Below are 15,000 nucleotides of genomic sequence, written 5' to 3'. Positions count from 1 at the left end.
AGATGCATTTTCGACCGGCCAGAACATATTCCTTTGGAAAAAATGATTTGAATTGGATTGGTGTGAATCTTGTTTCTAGAGGTGGTGACAGGCTTTCAGCTACTTGAATAGGTCAAGCCAGGATTCATAAAACGTATACAACCTATGTGAGTGTGAAAAATTAGCATATGCAGGAAGGAGCAATTTGTCCTACTTTCAAAACAGTTTCACTCCATGTCTGGAAACTTCCAGAGCTATGTAGAGAATACAAATGAGCTTTAAACGCATGAGGAAAGAGGTTTGTATGCAAAAAGGAAAACAAAAGCATATCGTACTCATAAAATACTCAATATATAGATTCCAAAAAAGTGCTTCCAGAGAAAAGAGCTGAAAGAACACTATGGGATGTAAACCTGAATACCTTTTTAATAATATGTTCTCCATCCATGCATACCACCTACATGATAAAAATCATCTCAGGTGAACGGATGACCTCGTGGCCTAATGTATAAGGCGTCTGACTTCGGATCAGAAGATTGAGGGTTCGAGTCCCTTTGTGGTCGTTTTTGGCCAATGGTCACACAATCTGCTTTACATTCAGAGTGGAAAAAGTCTTTTCCAATACTCTTGTAGTCCTCACTTTCTCATTACTAATCATTAATAAAGTGGAGTACATACTGTAAACTCATTCAGGTTGCATCTTCAGTCTAACTACTTGTGCATTTTAGTGGCATTAAAAAGTGCTTCTATGCCGACGCACTGAATATGTAATAGGTTTGCAGAATTTTGACGTGACAGAATGGGTTTTTAGCTTAAGTGTGTGTAGAAGAACTGCAAGGTGTGTGCCTATGTGTGCATAGAGTGGTACATGTGTAAAGTCTGTATGATTTGGGCAGTTAAAGTGCTGATTTTGCCTCCGAGTAAGAAAAGTACTACAAAAAATGTATAAAGGATCGGCACATTGGCTGCCTTTGCTGATGCCCCCGTTGCCTAATTTGTAGTGCAATGGTTAAGTTGCAGAGTGTGGTTGAACTTGGTTAGGAGACTTGGTGCCTCTTTCCGTGTCCTGCTGATGATAAGGATGGCTTGATACCATTTTCTAAGCCCAGTATATTGAGAAAAGAAGTAAGTGAAGAAGAAGTGTGGAGTCGAAAGTGGTTCTCCAATTTCTCTCCACTTGCTAAAATTGCAAAGTCTCCATTATAGCATAGAAGAGAGCGTTAAAGTCGGGGATGGAAGAGGATGAAAATGGGAAGTTTACTTATAGAGAGAAGTGAGAAATGCCCTGTGTGCACACACCGGTGTCTGACCATAGAATACATTTAAATAATGTCTCTAGAAAAGAGCTATGCATGTGTTCCTCAGTGGCCTAATGGATAAGACATTGGCCTCCTAAGCCAGGGAGTGTGGGTTTGAGTCCCATCTGAGGTGATAACAAAAATGCTCCCTCTATCTTTTCCAGAAAATTAGGTAGATTTATTACATGCTTCCTCTCAGAAGTTTATGAGGGATTAGTTACTTTGAAACGGTCCCATTTTACTTGTGTACACTTCACAGTCATGTTAGTGTTCTGAAACTGCAAAGTATATTTTTAAATGCCTATTTTTGTGAGATGCATTTTCGACCGGCCAGAACATATTCCTTTGGAAAAAATGATTTGAATTGGATTGGTGTGAATCTTGTTTCTAGAGGTGGTGACAGGCTTTCAGCTACTTGAATAGGTCAAGCCAGGATTCATAACACGTATACAACCTATGTGAGTGTGAAAAATTAGCATATGCAGGAAGGAGCAATTTGTCCTACTTTCAAAACAGTTTCACTCCACATCTGGAAACTTCCAGAGCTATGTAGAGAATACAAATGAGCTTTAAACTCATGAGGAAAGAGGTTTGTATGCAAAAAGGAAAACAAAAGCATATCGTGCTCATAAAATACTCAATGTATAGATTCCAAAAAAGTGCTTCCAGCGAAAAGAGCTGAAAGAACACTATGGGATGTAAACCTGAATACCTTTCAATAATATGTTCTCCATCCATGCATACCACCTACATGATAAAAATCATCTCAGGTGGACGGATAACTGCGTGGCCTAATGGATAAGGCGTCTGACTTCGGATCAGAAGATTGAGGGTTCGAGTCCCTTCGTGGCCGTTTTTGGCCAATGGTCACACAATCTGCTTTACATTCAGAGTGGAAAAAGTCTTTTCCAATACTCTTGTAGTCCTCACTTTCTCATTACTAATCATTAATAAAGTGGAGTACATACTGTAAACTCATTCAGGTTGCATCTTCAGTCTAACTACTTGTGCATTTTAGTGGCATTAAAAAGTGCTTCTATGCCGACGCACTGAATATGTAATAGGTTTGCAGAATTTTGGCGTGACAGAATGGGTTTTTAGCTTAAGTGTGTGTAGAAGAACTGCAAGGTGTGTGCCTATGTGTGCATAGAGTGCTACATGTGTAAAGTCTGTATGATTTGGGCAGTTAAAGTGCTGAATTTGCCTCCGAGTAATAAAAGTACTACAAAAAATGTATAAAGGATCGGCACATTGGCTGCCTTTGCTGATGCCCCCGTTGCCTAATTTGTAGTGCAATGGTTAAGTTGCAGAGTGTGGTTGAACTTGGTTAGGAGACTCGGTGCCTCTTTCCGTGTTCTGCTGATGATAAGGATGGCTTGATACCATTTTCTAAGCCCAGTATATTGAGAAAAGAAGTAAGTGAAGAAGAAGTGTGGAGTCGAAAGTGGTTCTCCAATTTCTCTCCACTTGCTAAAATTGCAAAGTCTCCATTATAGCATAGAAGAGAGCGTTAAAGTCGGGGATGGAAGAGGATGAAAATGGGAAGTTTACTTATAGAGAGAAGTGAGAAATGCCCTGTGTGCACACACCGGTGTCTGACCATAGAATACATTTGAATAATGTCTCTAGAAAAGAGCTATGCATGTGTGCCTCAGTGGCCTAAAGGATAAGGCACAGGCCTCCTAAGCCAGGGATTGTGGGTTTGAGTCCCATCTGAGGTGATAACAAAAATCCTCCCTTTTTCTTTTCCGGAAAATTAGGTAGATTTATTACATGCTTCCTCTCAGAAGTTTATGAGGGATTAGGTACTTTGAAACGGTCCCATTTTACTTGTGTACACTTCACAGTCATGTTAGTGTTCTGAAACTGCAAAGTAGATTTTTAAATGCCTATTTTTGTGAGATGCATTTTCGACCGGCCAGAACATATTCCTTTGGAAAAAATGATATGAATTGGATTGGTGTGAATCTTGTTTCTAGAGGTGGTGACAGGCTTTCAGCTACTTGAATAGGTCAAGCCAGGATTCATAAAACTTATACAACCTATGTGAGTGTGAAAAATTAGCATATGCAGGAAGGAGCAATTTGTACTACTTTCAAAACAGTTTCACTCCACGTCTGGAAACGTCCAGAGCTATGTAGAGCATACAAATGAGCTTTAAACTCATGAGGAAAGAGGTTTGTATGGAAAAAGGAAAACAAAAGCATATCGTACTCATAAAATTCTCAATATATAGATTCCAAAAAAGTGCTTCCAGCGAAAAGAGCTGAAAGAACACTATGGGATGTAAACCTGAATACCTTTCAATAATATGTTCTCCATCCATGCATACCACCTACATGATAAAAATCATCTCAGGTGGACGGATGACCGCGTGGCCTAATGGATAAGGTGTCTGACTTCGGATCAGAAGATTGAGGGTTCGAGTCCCTTCGTGGTCGTTTTTGGCCAATGGTCACACAATCTGCTTTACATTCAGAGTGGAAAAAGTCTTTTCCAATACTCTTGTAGTCCTCACTTTCTCATTACTAATCATTAATAAAGTGGAGTACATACTGTAAACTCATTCAGGTTGCATCTTCAGTCTAACTACTTGTGCATTTTAGTGGCATTAAAAAGTGCTTCTATGCCGACGCACTGAATATGTAATAGGTTTGCAGAATTTTGACGTGACAGAATGGGTTTTTAGCTTAAGTGTGTGTAGAAGAACTGCGCAGTGTGTGCCTATCTGTGCATAGAGTGCTACATGTGTAAAATCTGTATGATTTGGGCAGTTAAAGTGCTGATTTTGCCTCCGAGTAAGAAAAGTACTACACAAAATGTATAAAGGATCGGCACATTGGCTGCCTTTGCTGATGCCCCCGTTGCCTAATTTGTAGTGCAATGGTTAAGTTGCAGAGTGTGGTTGAACTTGGTTAAGAGACTTAGTGCCTCTTTCCGTGTCCTACTGATGATAAGGATGGCTTGATACCATTTTCTAAGCCCAGTATATTGAGAAAAGAAGTAAGTGAAGAAGAAGTGTGGAGTCGAAAGTGGTTCTCCAATTTCTCTCCACTTGCTAAAATTGCAAAGTCTCCATTATAGCATAGAAGAGAGCGTTAAAGTCGGGGATGGAAGAGGATGAAAATGGGAAGTTTACTTATAGAGAGAATTGAGAAATGCCCTGTGTGCACACACCGGTGTCTGACCATAGAATACATTTAAATAATGCCTCTAGAAAAGAGCTATGCATGTGTGCCTCAGTGGCCTAATGGATAAGGCACTGGCCTCCTAAGCCAGGGATTGTGGGTTCAAGTCCCATCGGAGGTGATAACAAAAATCCTCCCTCTTTCTTTTCCAGAAAAATAGGTAGATTTATTACATGCTTCCTCTCAGAAGTTTATGAGGGATTAGGTACTTTGAAAATGTCCCGTTTTACTTGTGTAAACTTCACAGTCATGTTAGTGTTCTGAAACTGCAAAGTAGATTTTTAAATGCCTATTTTTGTGAGATGCATTTTCGACCGGCCAGAACATATTCCTTTGGAAAAAATGATTTGAATTGGATTGGTGTGAATCTTGTTTCTAGAGGTGGTGACAGGCTTTCAGCTACTTGAATAGGTCAAGCCAGGATTCATAAAACTTATACAACCTATGTGAGTGTGAAAAATTAGCATATGCAGGAAGGAGCAATTTGTACTACTTTCAAAACAGTTTCACTCCACGTCTGGAAACGTCCAGAGCTATGTAGAGCATACAAATGAGCTTTAAACTCATGTAGAAAGAGGTTTGTATGGAAAAAGGAAAACAAAAGCATATCGTACTCATAAAATTCTCAATATATAGATTCCAAAAAAGTGCTTCCAGCGAAAAGAGCTGAAAGAACACTATGGGATGTAAACCTGAATACCTTTCAATAATATGTTCTCCATCCATGCATACCACCTACATGATAAAAATCATCTCAGGTGGACGGATGACCGCGTGGCCTAATGGATAAGGCGTCTGACTTCGGATCAGAAAATTGAGGGTTCGAGTCCCTTCGTGGTCGTTTTTGGCCAATGGTCACACAATCTGCTTTACATTCAGAGTGGAAAAAGTATTTTCCAATACTCTTGTAGTCCTCACTTTCTCAGTACTAATCATTAATAAAGTGGAGTACATACTGTAAACTCATTCAGGTTGCATCTTCAGTCTAACTACTTGTGCATTTTAGTGGCATTAAAAAGTGCTTCTATGCCGACGCACTGAATATGTAATAGGTTTGCAGAATTTTGACGTGACAGAATGGGTTTTTAGCTTAAGTGTGTGTAGAAGAACTGCAAGGTGTGTGCCTATGTGTGCATAGAGTGGTACATGTGTAAAATCTGTATGATTTGGGCAGTTAAAGTGCTGATTTTGCCTCCGAGTAAGAAAAGTACTACACAAAATCTATAAAGGATCGGCACATTGGCTGCCTTTGCTGATGCCCCCGTTGCCTACTTTGTAGTGCAATGGTTAAGTTGCAGAGTGTGGTTGAACTTGGTTAGGAGACTTAGTGCCTCTTTCCGTGTCCTACTGATGATAAGGATAGCTTGATACCATTTTCTAAGCCCAGTATATTGAGAAAAGAAGTAAGTGAAGAAGAAGTGTGGAGTCGAAAGTGGTTCTCCAATTTCTCTCCACTTGCTAAAATTGCAAAGTCTCCATTATAGCATAGAAGAGAGCGTTAAAGTCGGGGATGGAAGAGTATGAAAATGGGAAGTTTACTTATAGAGAGAAGTGAGAAATGCCCTGTGTGCACACACCGGTGTCTGACCATAGAATACATTTAAATGATGCCTCTAGAAAAGAGCTATGCATGTGTGCCTCAGTGGCCTAATGGATAAGGCACTGGCCTCCTAAGCCAGGGATTGTGGGTTCAAGTCCCATCTGAGGTGATAACAAAAATCCTCCCTCTTTCTTTTCCAGAAAATTAGGAAGATTTATTACATGCTTCCTCTCAGTAGTTTATGAGGGATTAGGTACTTTGAAACGGTCCCATTTTACTTGTGTACACTTCACAGTCATGTTAGTGTTCTGAAACTGCAAAGTAGATTTTTAAATGCCTATTTTTGTGAGATGCATTTTCGACCGGCCAGAACATATTCCTTTGGAAAAAATGATATGAATTGGATTGGTGTGAATCTTGTTTCTAGAGGTGGTGACAGGCTTTCAGCTACTTGAATAGGTCAAGCCAGGATTCATAAAACTTATACAACCTATGTGAGTGTGAAAAATTAGCATATGCAGGAGAGAGCAATTTGTACTACTTTCAAAACAGTTTCACTCCACGTCTGGAAACGTCCAGAGCTATGTAGAGCATACAAATGAGCTTTAAACTCATGAGGAAAGAGGTTTGTATGGAAAAAGGAAAACAAAAGCATATCGTACTCATAAAATTCTCAATATATAGATTCCAAAAAAGTGCTTCCAGCGAAAAGAGCTGAAAGAACACTATGGGATGTAAACCTGAATACCTTTCAATAATATGTTCTCCATCCATGCATACCACCTACATGATAAAAATCATCTCAGGTGGACGGATGACCGCGTGGCCTAATGGATAAGGCGTCTGACTTCGGATCAGAAGATTGAGGGTTCGAGTCCCTTTGTGGTCGTTTTTGGCCAATGGTCACACAATCTGCTTTACATTCAGAGTGGAAAAAGTCTTTTCCGATACTCTTGTAGTCCTCACTTTCTCATTACTAATCATTAATAAAGTGGAGGACATACTGTAAACTCATTCAGGTTGCATCTTCAGTCTAACTACTTGTGCATTTTAGTGGCATTAAAAAGTGCTTCTATGCCGACGCACTGAATATGTAATAGGTTTGCAGAATTTTGACGTGACAGAATGGGTTTTTAGCTTAAGTGTGTGTAGAAGAACTGCGCAGTGTGTGCCTTTGTGTGCATAGAGTGCTACATGTGTAAAATCTGTATGATTTGGGCAGTTAAAGTGCTGATTTTGCCTCCGAGTAAGAAAAGTACTACACAAAATGTTTAAAGGATCGGCACATTGGCTGCCTTTGCTGATGCCCCCGTTGCCTAATTTGTAGTGCAATGGTTAAGTTGCAGAGTGTGGTTGAACTTGGTTAGGAGACTTAGTGCCTCTTTCCGTGTCCTACTGATGATAAGGATGGCTTGATACCATTTTCTAAGCCCAGTATATTGAGAAAAGAAGTAAGTGAAGAAGAAGTGTGGAGTCGAAAGTGGTTCTCCAATTTCTCTCCACTTGCTAAAATTGCAAAGTCTCCATTATAGCATAGAAGAGAGCGTTAAAGTCGGGGATGGAAGAGGATGAAAATGGGAAGTTTACTTATAGAGAGAAGTGAGAAATGCCCTGTGTGCACACACCGGTGTCTGACCATAGAAAACATTTAAATAATGCCTCTAGGAAAGAGCTATGCATGTGTGCCTCAGTGGCCTAATGGATAAGTCACTGGCCTCCTAAGCCAGGGATTGTGGGTTCGAGTCCCATCTGAGGTGATAACAAAAATCCTCCCTCTTCCTTTTCCAGAAAATTAGGTAGATTTATTACATGCTTCCTCTCAGAAGTTTTTGAGGGATTAGGTACTTTGAAACGGTCCCATTTTACTTGTGTACACTTCACAGTCATGTTAGTGTTCTGAAACTGCAAAGTAGATTCTTAAATGCCTATTTTTGTGAGATGCATTTTCGACCGGCCAGAACATATTCCTTTGGAAAAAATGATATGAATTGGATTGGTGTGAATCTTGTTTCTAGAGGTGGTGACAGGCTTTCAGCTACTTGAATAGGTCAAGCCAGGATTCATAAAACTTATACAACCTATGTGAGTGTGAAAAATTAGCATATGCAGGAAGGAGCAATTTGTACTACTTTCAAAACAGTTTCACTCCACGTCTGGAAACGTCCAGAGCTATGTAGAGCATACAAATGAGCTTTAAACTCATGAGGAAAGAGGTTTGTATGGAAAAAGGAAAACAAAAGCATATCGTACTCATAAAATTCTCAATATATAGATTCCAAAAAAGTGCTTCCAGCGAAAAGAGCTGAAAGAACACTATGGGATGTAAACCTGAATACCTTTCAATAATATGTTCTCCATCCATGCATACCACCTACATGATAAAAATCATCTCAGGTGGACGGATGACCGCGTGGCCTAATGGCTAAGGCGTCTGACTTCGGATCAGAAGATTGAGGGTTCGAGTCCCTTCGTGGTTGTTTTTGGCCAATGGTCACACAATCTGCTTTACATTCAGAGTGGAAAAAGTCTTTTCCAATACTCTTGTAGTCCTCACTTTCTCATTACTAATCATTAATAAAGTGGAGTACATACTGTAAACTCATTCAGGTTGCATCTTCAGTCTAACTACTTGTGCATTTTAGTGGCATTAAAAAGTGCTTCTATGCCGACGCACTGAATATGTAATAGGTTTGCAGAATTTTGACGTGACAGAATGGGTTTTTAGCTTAAGTGTGTGTAGAAGAACTGCAAGGTGTGTGCCTATGTGTGCATAGAGTGGTACATGTGTAAAATCTGTATGATTTGGGCAGTTAAAGTGCTGATTTTGCCTCCGAGTAAGAAAAGTACTACACAAAATCTATAAAGGATCGGCACATTGGCTGCCTTTGCTGATGCCCCCGTTGCCTAATTTGTAGTGCAATGGTTAAGTTGCAGAGTGTGGTTGAACTTGGTTAGGAGACTTAGTGCCTCTTTCCGTGTCCATCTGATGATAAGGATGGCTTGATACCATTTTCTAAGCCCAGTATATTGAGAAAAGAAGTAAGTGAAGAAGAAGTGTGGAGTCGAAAGTGGTTCTCCAATTTCTCTCCACTTGCTAAAATTGCAAAGTCTCCATTATAGCATAGAAGAGAGCGTTAAATTCGGGAATGGAAGAGGATGAAAATGGGAAGTTTACTTATAGAGAGAAGTGAGAAATGCCCTGTGTGCACACACCGGTGTCTGACCATAGAATACATTTAAATAATGCCTCTAGAAAAGAGCTATGCATGTGTGCCTCAGTGGCCTAATGGCTAAGGCACTGGCCTCCTAAGCCAGGGATTGTGGGTTCAAGTCCCATCGGAGGTGATAACAAAAATCCTCCCTCTTTCTTTTCCAGAAAATTAGGTAGATTTATTACATGCTTCCTCTCAGAAGTTTATGAGGGATTAGGTACTTTGAAACGATCCCATTTTACTTGTGTACACTTCACAGTCATGTTAGTGTTCTGAAACTGCAAAGTAGATTTTTAAATGCCTATTTTTGTGAGATGCATTTTCGACCGGCCAGAACATATTCCTTTGGAAAAAATTATATGAATTGGATTGGTGTGAATCTTGTTTCTAGAGGTGGTGACAGGCTTTCAGCTACTTGAATAGGTCAAGCCAGGATACATAAAACGTATACAACCTATGTGAGTGTGAAAAATTAGCATATGCAGGAAGGAGCAATTTGTCCTACTTTCAAAACAGTTTCACTCCACGTCTGGAAACTTCCAGAGCTATGTAGAGAATACAAATGAGCTTTAAACTCATGTGGAAAGAGGTTTGTATGGAAAAAGGAAAACAAAAGCATATCGTACTCATAAAATTCTCAATATATAGATTCCAAAAAAGTGCTTCCAGCGAAAAGAGCTGAAAGAACACTATGGGATGTAAACCTGAATACCTTTCAATAATATGTTCTCCATCCATGCATACCACCTACATGATAAAAATCCTCTCAGGTGGACGGATGACCGCGTGGCCTAATGGATAAGGCGTCTGACTTCGGATCAGAAGATTGAGGGTTCGAGTCCCTTCGTGGTCGTTTTTGGGTAAATTGGTCACACAATCTGCTTTACATTCAGAGTGGAAAAAGTATTTTCCAATACTCTTGTAGTCCTCACTTTCTCATTACTAATCATTAATAAAGTGGAGTACATACTGTAAACTCATTCAGGTTGCATCTTCAGTCTAACTTCTTGTGCATTTTAGTGGCATTAAAAAGTGCTTCTATGCCGACGCACTGAATATGTAATAGGTTTGCAGAATTTTGACGTGACAGAATGGGTTTTTAGCTTAAGTGTGTGTAGAAGAACTGCAAGGTGTGTGCCTATGTGTGCATAGAGTGCTACATGTGTAAAATCTGTATGATTTGGGCAGTTAAAGTGCTGATTTTGCCTCCGAGTAAGAAAAGTACTACACAAAATATATAAAGGATCGGCACATTGGCTGCCTTTGCTGATGCCCCTTTGCCTAATTTGTAGTGCAATGGTTAAGTTGCAGAGTGTGGTTGAACTTGGTTAGGAGACTTAGTGCCTCTTTCCGTGTCCTACTGATGATAAGGATGGCTTGATACCATTTTCTAAGCCCAGTATATTGAGAAAAGAAGTAAGTGAAGAAGAAGTGTGGAGTCGAAAGTGGTTCTCCAATTTCTCTCCACTTGCTAAAATTGCAAAGTCTCCATTATAGCATAGAAGAGAGCGTTAAAGTCGGGAATGGAAGAGGATGAAAATGGGAAGTTTACTTATAGAGAGAAGTGAGAAATGCCCTGTGTGCACACACCGGTGTCTGACCATAGAATACATTTAAATAATCCCTCTAGAAAAGAGCTATGCATGTGCGCCTCAGTGGCCTAATGGATAAGGCACTGGCCTCCTAAGCCAGGGATTGTGGGTTCAAGTCCCATCGGAGGTGATAACAAAAATTCTCCCTCTTTCTTTTCCAGAAAATTAGGTAGATTTATTTCATGCTTCCTCTCAGAAGTTTATGAGGGATTAGGTACTTTGAAACGGTCCCATTTTACTTGTGTACACTTCACAGTCATGTTAGTGTTCTGAAACTGCAAAGTAGATTTTTAAATGCCTATTTTTGTGAGATGCATTTTCGACCGGCCAGAACATATTCCTTTGGAAAAAATTATATGAATTGGATTGGTGTGAATCTTGTTTCTAGAGGTGGTGACAGGCTTTCAGCTACTTCAATAGGTCAAGCCAGGATTCATAAAACTTATACAACCTATGTGAGTGTGAAAAATTAGCATATGCAGGAAGGAGCAATTTGTACTACTTTCAAAACAGTTTCACTCCACGTCTGGAAACGTCCAGAGCTATGTAGAGCATACAAATGAGCTTTAAACTCATGAGGAAAGAGGTTTGTATGGAAAAAGGAAAACAAAAGCATATCGTACTCATAAAATTCTCAATATATAGATTCCAAAAAAGTGCTTCCAGCGAAAAGAGCTGAAAGAACACTATGGGATGTAAACCTGAATACCTTTCAATAATATGTTCTCCATCCATGCATACCACCTACATGATAAAAATCATCTCAGGTGGACGGATGACCGCGTGGCCTAATGGCTAAGGCGTCTGACTTCGGATCAGAAGATTGAGGGTTCGAGTCCCTTCGTGGTTGTTTTTGGCCAATGGTCACACAATCTGCTTTACATTCAGAGTGGAAAAAGTATTTTCCAATACTCTTGTAGTCCTCACTTTCTCATTACTAATCATTAATAAAGTGGAGTACATACTGTAAACTCATTCAGGTTGCATCTTCAGTCTAACTACTTGTGCATTTTAGTGGCATTAAAAAGTGCTTCTATGCCGACGCACTGAATATGTAATAGGTTTGCAGAATTTTGACGTGACAGAATGGGTTTTTAGCTTAAGTGTGTGTAGAAGAACTGCAAGGTGTGTGCCTATTTGTGCATAGAGTGGTACATGTGTAAAATCTGTATGATTTGGGCAGTTAAAGTGCTGATTTTGCCTCCGAGTAAGAAAAGTACTACACAAAATCTATAAAGGATCGGCACATTGGCTGCCTTTGCTGATGCCCCCGTTGCCTACTTTGTAGTGCAATGGTTAAGTTGCAGAGTGTGGTTGAACTTGGTTAGGAGACTTAGTGCCTCTTTCCGTGTCCTACTGATGATAAGGATGGCTTGATACCCTTTTCTAAGCCCAGTATATTGAGAAAAGAAGTAAGTGAAGAAGAAGTGTGGAGTCGAAAGTGGTTCTCCAATTTCTCTCCACTTGCTAAAATTGCAAAGTCTCCATTATAGCATAGAAGAGAGCGTTAAAGTCGGGGATGGAAGAGGATGAAAATGGGAAGTTTACTTATAGAGAGAAGTGAGAAATGCCCTGTGTGCACACACCGGTGTCTGACCATAGAATACATTTAAATAATGCCTCTAGAAAAGAGCTATGCATGTGTTCCTCAGTGGCCTAATGGATAAGGCACTGGCCTCCTAAGCCAGGGATTGTGGGTTCAAGTCCCATCTGAGGTGATAACAAAAATCCTGCCTCTTACTTTTCCAGAAAATTAGGTAGATTTATTACATGCTTCTTCTCAGAAGTTTATGAGGGATTAGGTACTTTGAAACTGTCCCGTTTTACTTGTGTACACTTCACAGTCATGTTAGGGTTCTGAAACTGCAAATTATATTTTTAAATGCCTATTTTTGTGAGATGCATTTTCGACCGGCCAGAACATATTCCTTTGGAAAAAATGATTTGAATTGGATTGGTGTGAATCTTGTTTCTAGAGGTGGTGACAGGCTTTCAGCTACTTGAATAGGTCAAGCCAGGATACATAAAATGTATACAACCTATGTGAGTGTGAAAAATTAGCATATGCAGGAAGGAGCAATTTGTCCTACTTTCAAAACAGTTTCACTCCATGTCTGGAAACTTCCAGAGCTATGTAGAGAATACAAATGAGCTTTAAACTCATGAGGAAAGAGGTTTGTATGGAAAAAGGAAAACAAAAGCATATCGTACTCATAAAATTCTCAATATATAGATTCCAAAAAAGTGCTTCCAGTGAAAAGAGCTGAAAGAACACTATGGGATGTAAACCTGAATACCTTTCAATAATATGTTCTCCATCCATGCATACCACCTACATGATAAAAATCATCTCAGGTGGACGGATGACCGCGTGGCCTAATGGATAAGGTGTCTGACTTTGGATCAGAAGATTGAGGGTTCGAGTCCCTTCGTGGTTGTTTTTGGCCAATGGTCACACAATCTGCTTTACATTCAGAGTGGAAAAAGTCTTTTCCAATACTCTTGTAGTCCTCACTTTCTCATTACTAATCATTAATAAAGTGGAGTACATACTGTAAACTCATTCAGGTTGCATCTTCAGTCTAACTACTTGTGCATTTTAGTGGCATTAAAAAGTGCTTCTATGCCGACGCACTGAATATGTAATAGGTTTGCAGAATTTTGACGTGACAGAATGGGTTTTTAGCTTAAGTGTGTGTAGAAGAACTGCAAGGTGTGTGCCTATGTGTGCATAGAGTGGTACATGTGTAAAATCTGTATGATTTGGGCAGTTAAAGTGCTGATTTTGCCTCCGAGTAAGAAAAGTACTACACAAAATGTATAAAGGATCGGCACATTGGCTGCCTTTGCTGATGCCCCCGTTGCCTAATTTGTAGTGCAATGGTTAAGTTGCAGAGTGTGGTTGAACTTCGTTAGGAGACTTAGTGCCTCTTTCCGTGTCCTACTGATGATAAGGATGGCTTGATACCATTTTCTAAGCCCAGTATATTGAGGAAAGAAGTAAGTGAAGAAGAAGTGTGGAGTCGAAAGTGGTTCTCCAATTTCTCTCCACTTGCTAAAATTGCAAAGTCTCCATTATAGCATAGAAGAGAGCGTTAAAGTCGGGGATGGAAGAGGATGAAAATGGGAAGTTTACTTATAGAGAGAAGTGAGAAATGCCCTGTGTGCACACACCGGTGTCTGACCATAGAATACATTTAAATAATGCCTCTCGAAAAGAGCTATGCATTTGTGCCTCAGTGGCCTAATGGATAAGGCACTGGCCTCCTAAGCCAGGGATTGTGGGTTCAAGGCCCATCGGAGTTGATAACAAAAATCCTCCCTCTTTCTTTTCCAGAAAATTAGGTAGATTTATTACATGCTTCCTCTCAGAAGTTTATGAGGGATTAGGTACTTTGAAACGGTCCCATTTTACTTGTGTACACTTCACAGTCATGTTAGTGTTCTGAAACTGCAAAGTAGATTTTTAAATGCCTATTTTTGTGAGATGCATTTTCGACCGGCCAGAACATATTCCTTTGGAAAAAATTATATGAATTGGATTGGTGTGAATCTTGTTTCTAGAGGTGGTGACAGGCTTTCAGCTACTTGAATAGGTCAAGCCAGGATTCATAAAACGTATACAACCTATGTGAGTGTGAAAAATTAGCATATGCAGGAAGGAGCAATTTGTACTACTTTCAAAACAGTTTCACTCCACGTCTGGAAACGTCCAGAGCTATGTAGAGCATACAAATGAGCTTTAAACTCATGAGGAAAGAGGTTTGTATGGAAAAAGGAAAACAAAAGCATATCGTACTCATAAAATTCTCAATATATAGATTCCAAAAAAGTGCTTCCAGCGAAAAGAGCTGAAAGAACACTATGGGATGTAAACCTGAATACCTTTCAATAATATGTTCTCCATCCATGCATACCACCTACATGATAAAAATCATCTCAAGTGGACGGATGACCGCGTGGCCTAATGGATAAGGCGTCTGACTTCGGATCAGAAGATTGAGGGTTCGAGTCCCTTCGTGGTCGTTTTTGGCCAATGGTCACACAATCTGCTTTACATTCAGAGTGGAAAAAGTCTTTTCCAATACTCTTGTAGTCCTCACTTTCTCAGTACTAATCATTAATAAAGTGGAGTACATACTGTAAACTGATTCAGGTTGCATCTTCAGTCTAACTACTTGTGCATTTTAG

General features: G+C 39.8%; 8 non-coding genes across 8 annotated transcripts; all 8 read left to right on the top strand.

The window, feature by feature from the left end:
- The first annotated feature begins 3,645 nt into the window (after positions 1–3,645).
- Positions 3,646–3,718, top strand: TRNAR-UCG (transfer RNA arginine (anticodon UCG)). The gene has a single exon. It is a non-coding gene; the product is annotated as a tRNA-Arg (tRNA).
- A 1,515-nt stretch (positions 3,719–5,233) lies between these two features.
- Positions 5,234–5,306, top strand: TRNAR-UCG (transfer RNA arginine (anticodon UCG)). The gene has a single exon. It is a non-coding gene; the product is annotated as a tRNA-Arg (tRNA).
- A 795-nt stretch (positions 5,307–6,101) lies between these two features.
- On the top strand, positions 6,102–6,174 carry TRNAR-CCU (transfer RNA arginine (anticodon CCU)). The gene has a single exon. It is a non-coding gene; the product is annotated as a tRNA-Arg (tRNA).
- A 647-nt stretch (positions 6,175–6,821) lies between these two features.
- On the top strand, positions 6,822–6,894 carry TRNAR-UCG (transfer RNA arginine (anticodon UCG)). The gene has a single exon. It is a non-coding gene; the product is annotated as a tRNA-Arg (tRNA).
- A 1,515-nt stretch (positions 6,895–8,409) lies between these two features.
- TRNAR-UCG (transfer RNA arginine (anticodon UCG)) lies at positions 8,410–8,482 on the top strand. Its single transcript has one exon. It is a non-coding gene; the product is annotated as a tRNA-Arg (tRNA).
- A 1,515-nt stretch (positions 8,483–9,997) lies between these two features.
- TRNAR-UCG (transfer RNA arginine (anticodon UCG)) lies at positions 9,998–10,070 on the top strand. The gene has a single exon. It is a non-coding gene; the product is annotated as a tRNA-Arg (tRNA).
- A 1,516-nt stretch (positions 10,071–11,586) lies between these two features.
- On the top strand, positions 11,587–11,659 carry TRNAR-UCG (transfer RNA arginine (anticodon UCG)). The gene has a single exon. It is a non-coding gene; the product is annotated as a tRNA-Arg (tRNA).
- A 3,103-nt stretch (positions 11,660–14,762) lies between these two features.
- On the top strand, positions 14,763–14,835 carry TRNAR-UCG (transfer RNA arginine (anticodon UCG)). Its single transcript has one exon. It is a non-coding gene; the product is annotated as a tRNA-Arg (tRNA).
- Positions 14,836–15,000: the final 165 nt, after the last annotated feature.

This window comes from Triturus cristatus, chromosome 4_1, assembly GCF_964204655.1.
Source record: "Triturus cristatus chromosome 4_1, aTriCri1.1, whole genome shotgun sequence".
In the NCBI taxonomy this organism is placed as follows: domain Eukaryota; kingdom Metazoa; phylum Chordata; class Amphibia; order Caudata; family Salamandridae; genus Triturus; species Triturus cristatus.
Note: the sequence above shows the minus strand (reverse complement) of the source record. Positions and strands in the feature narration are given on the sequence as shown.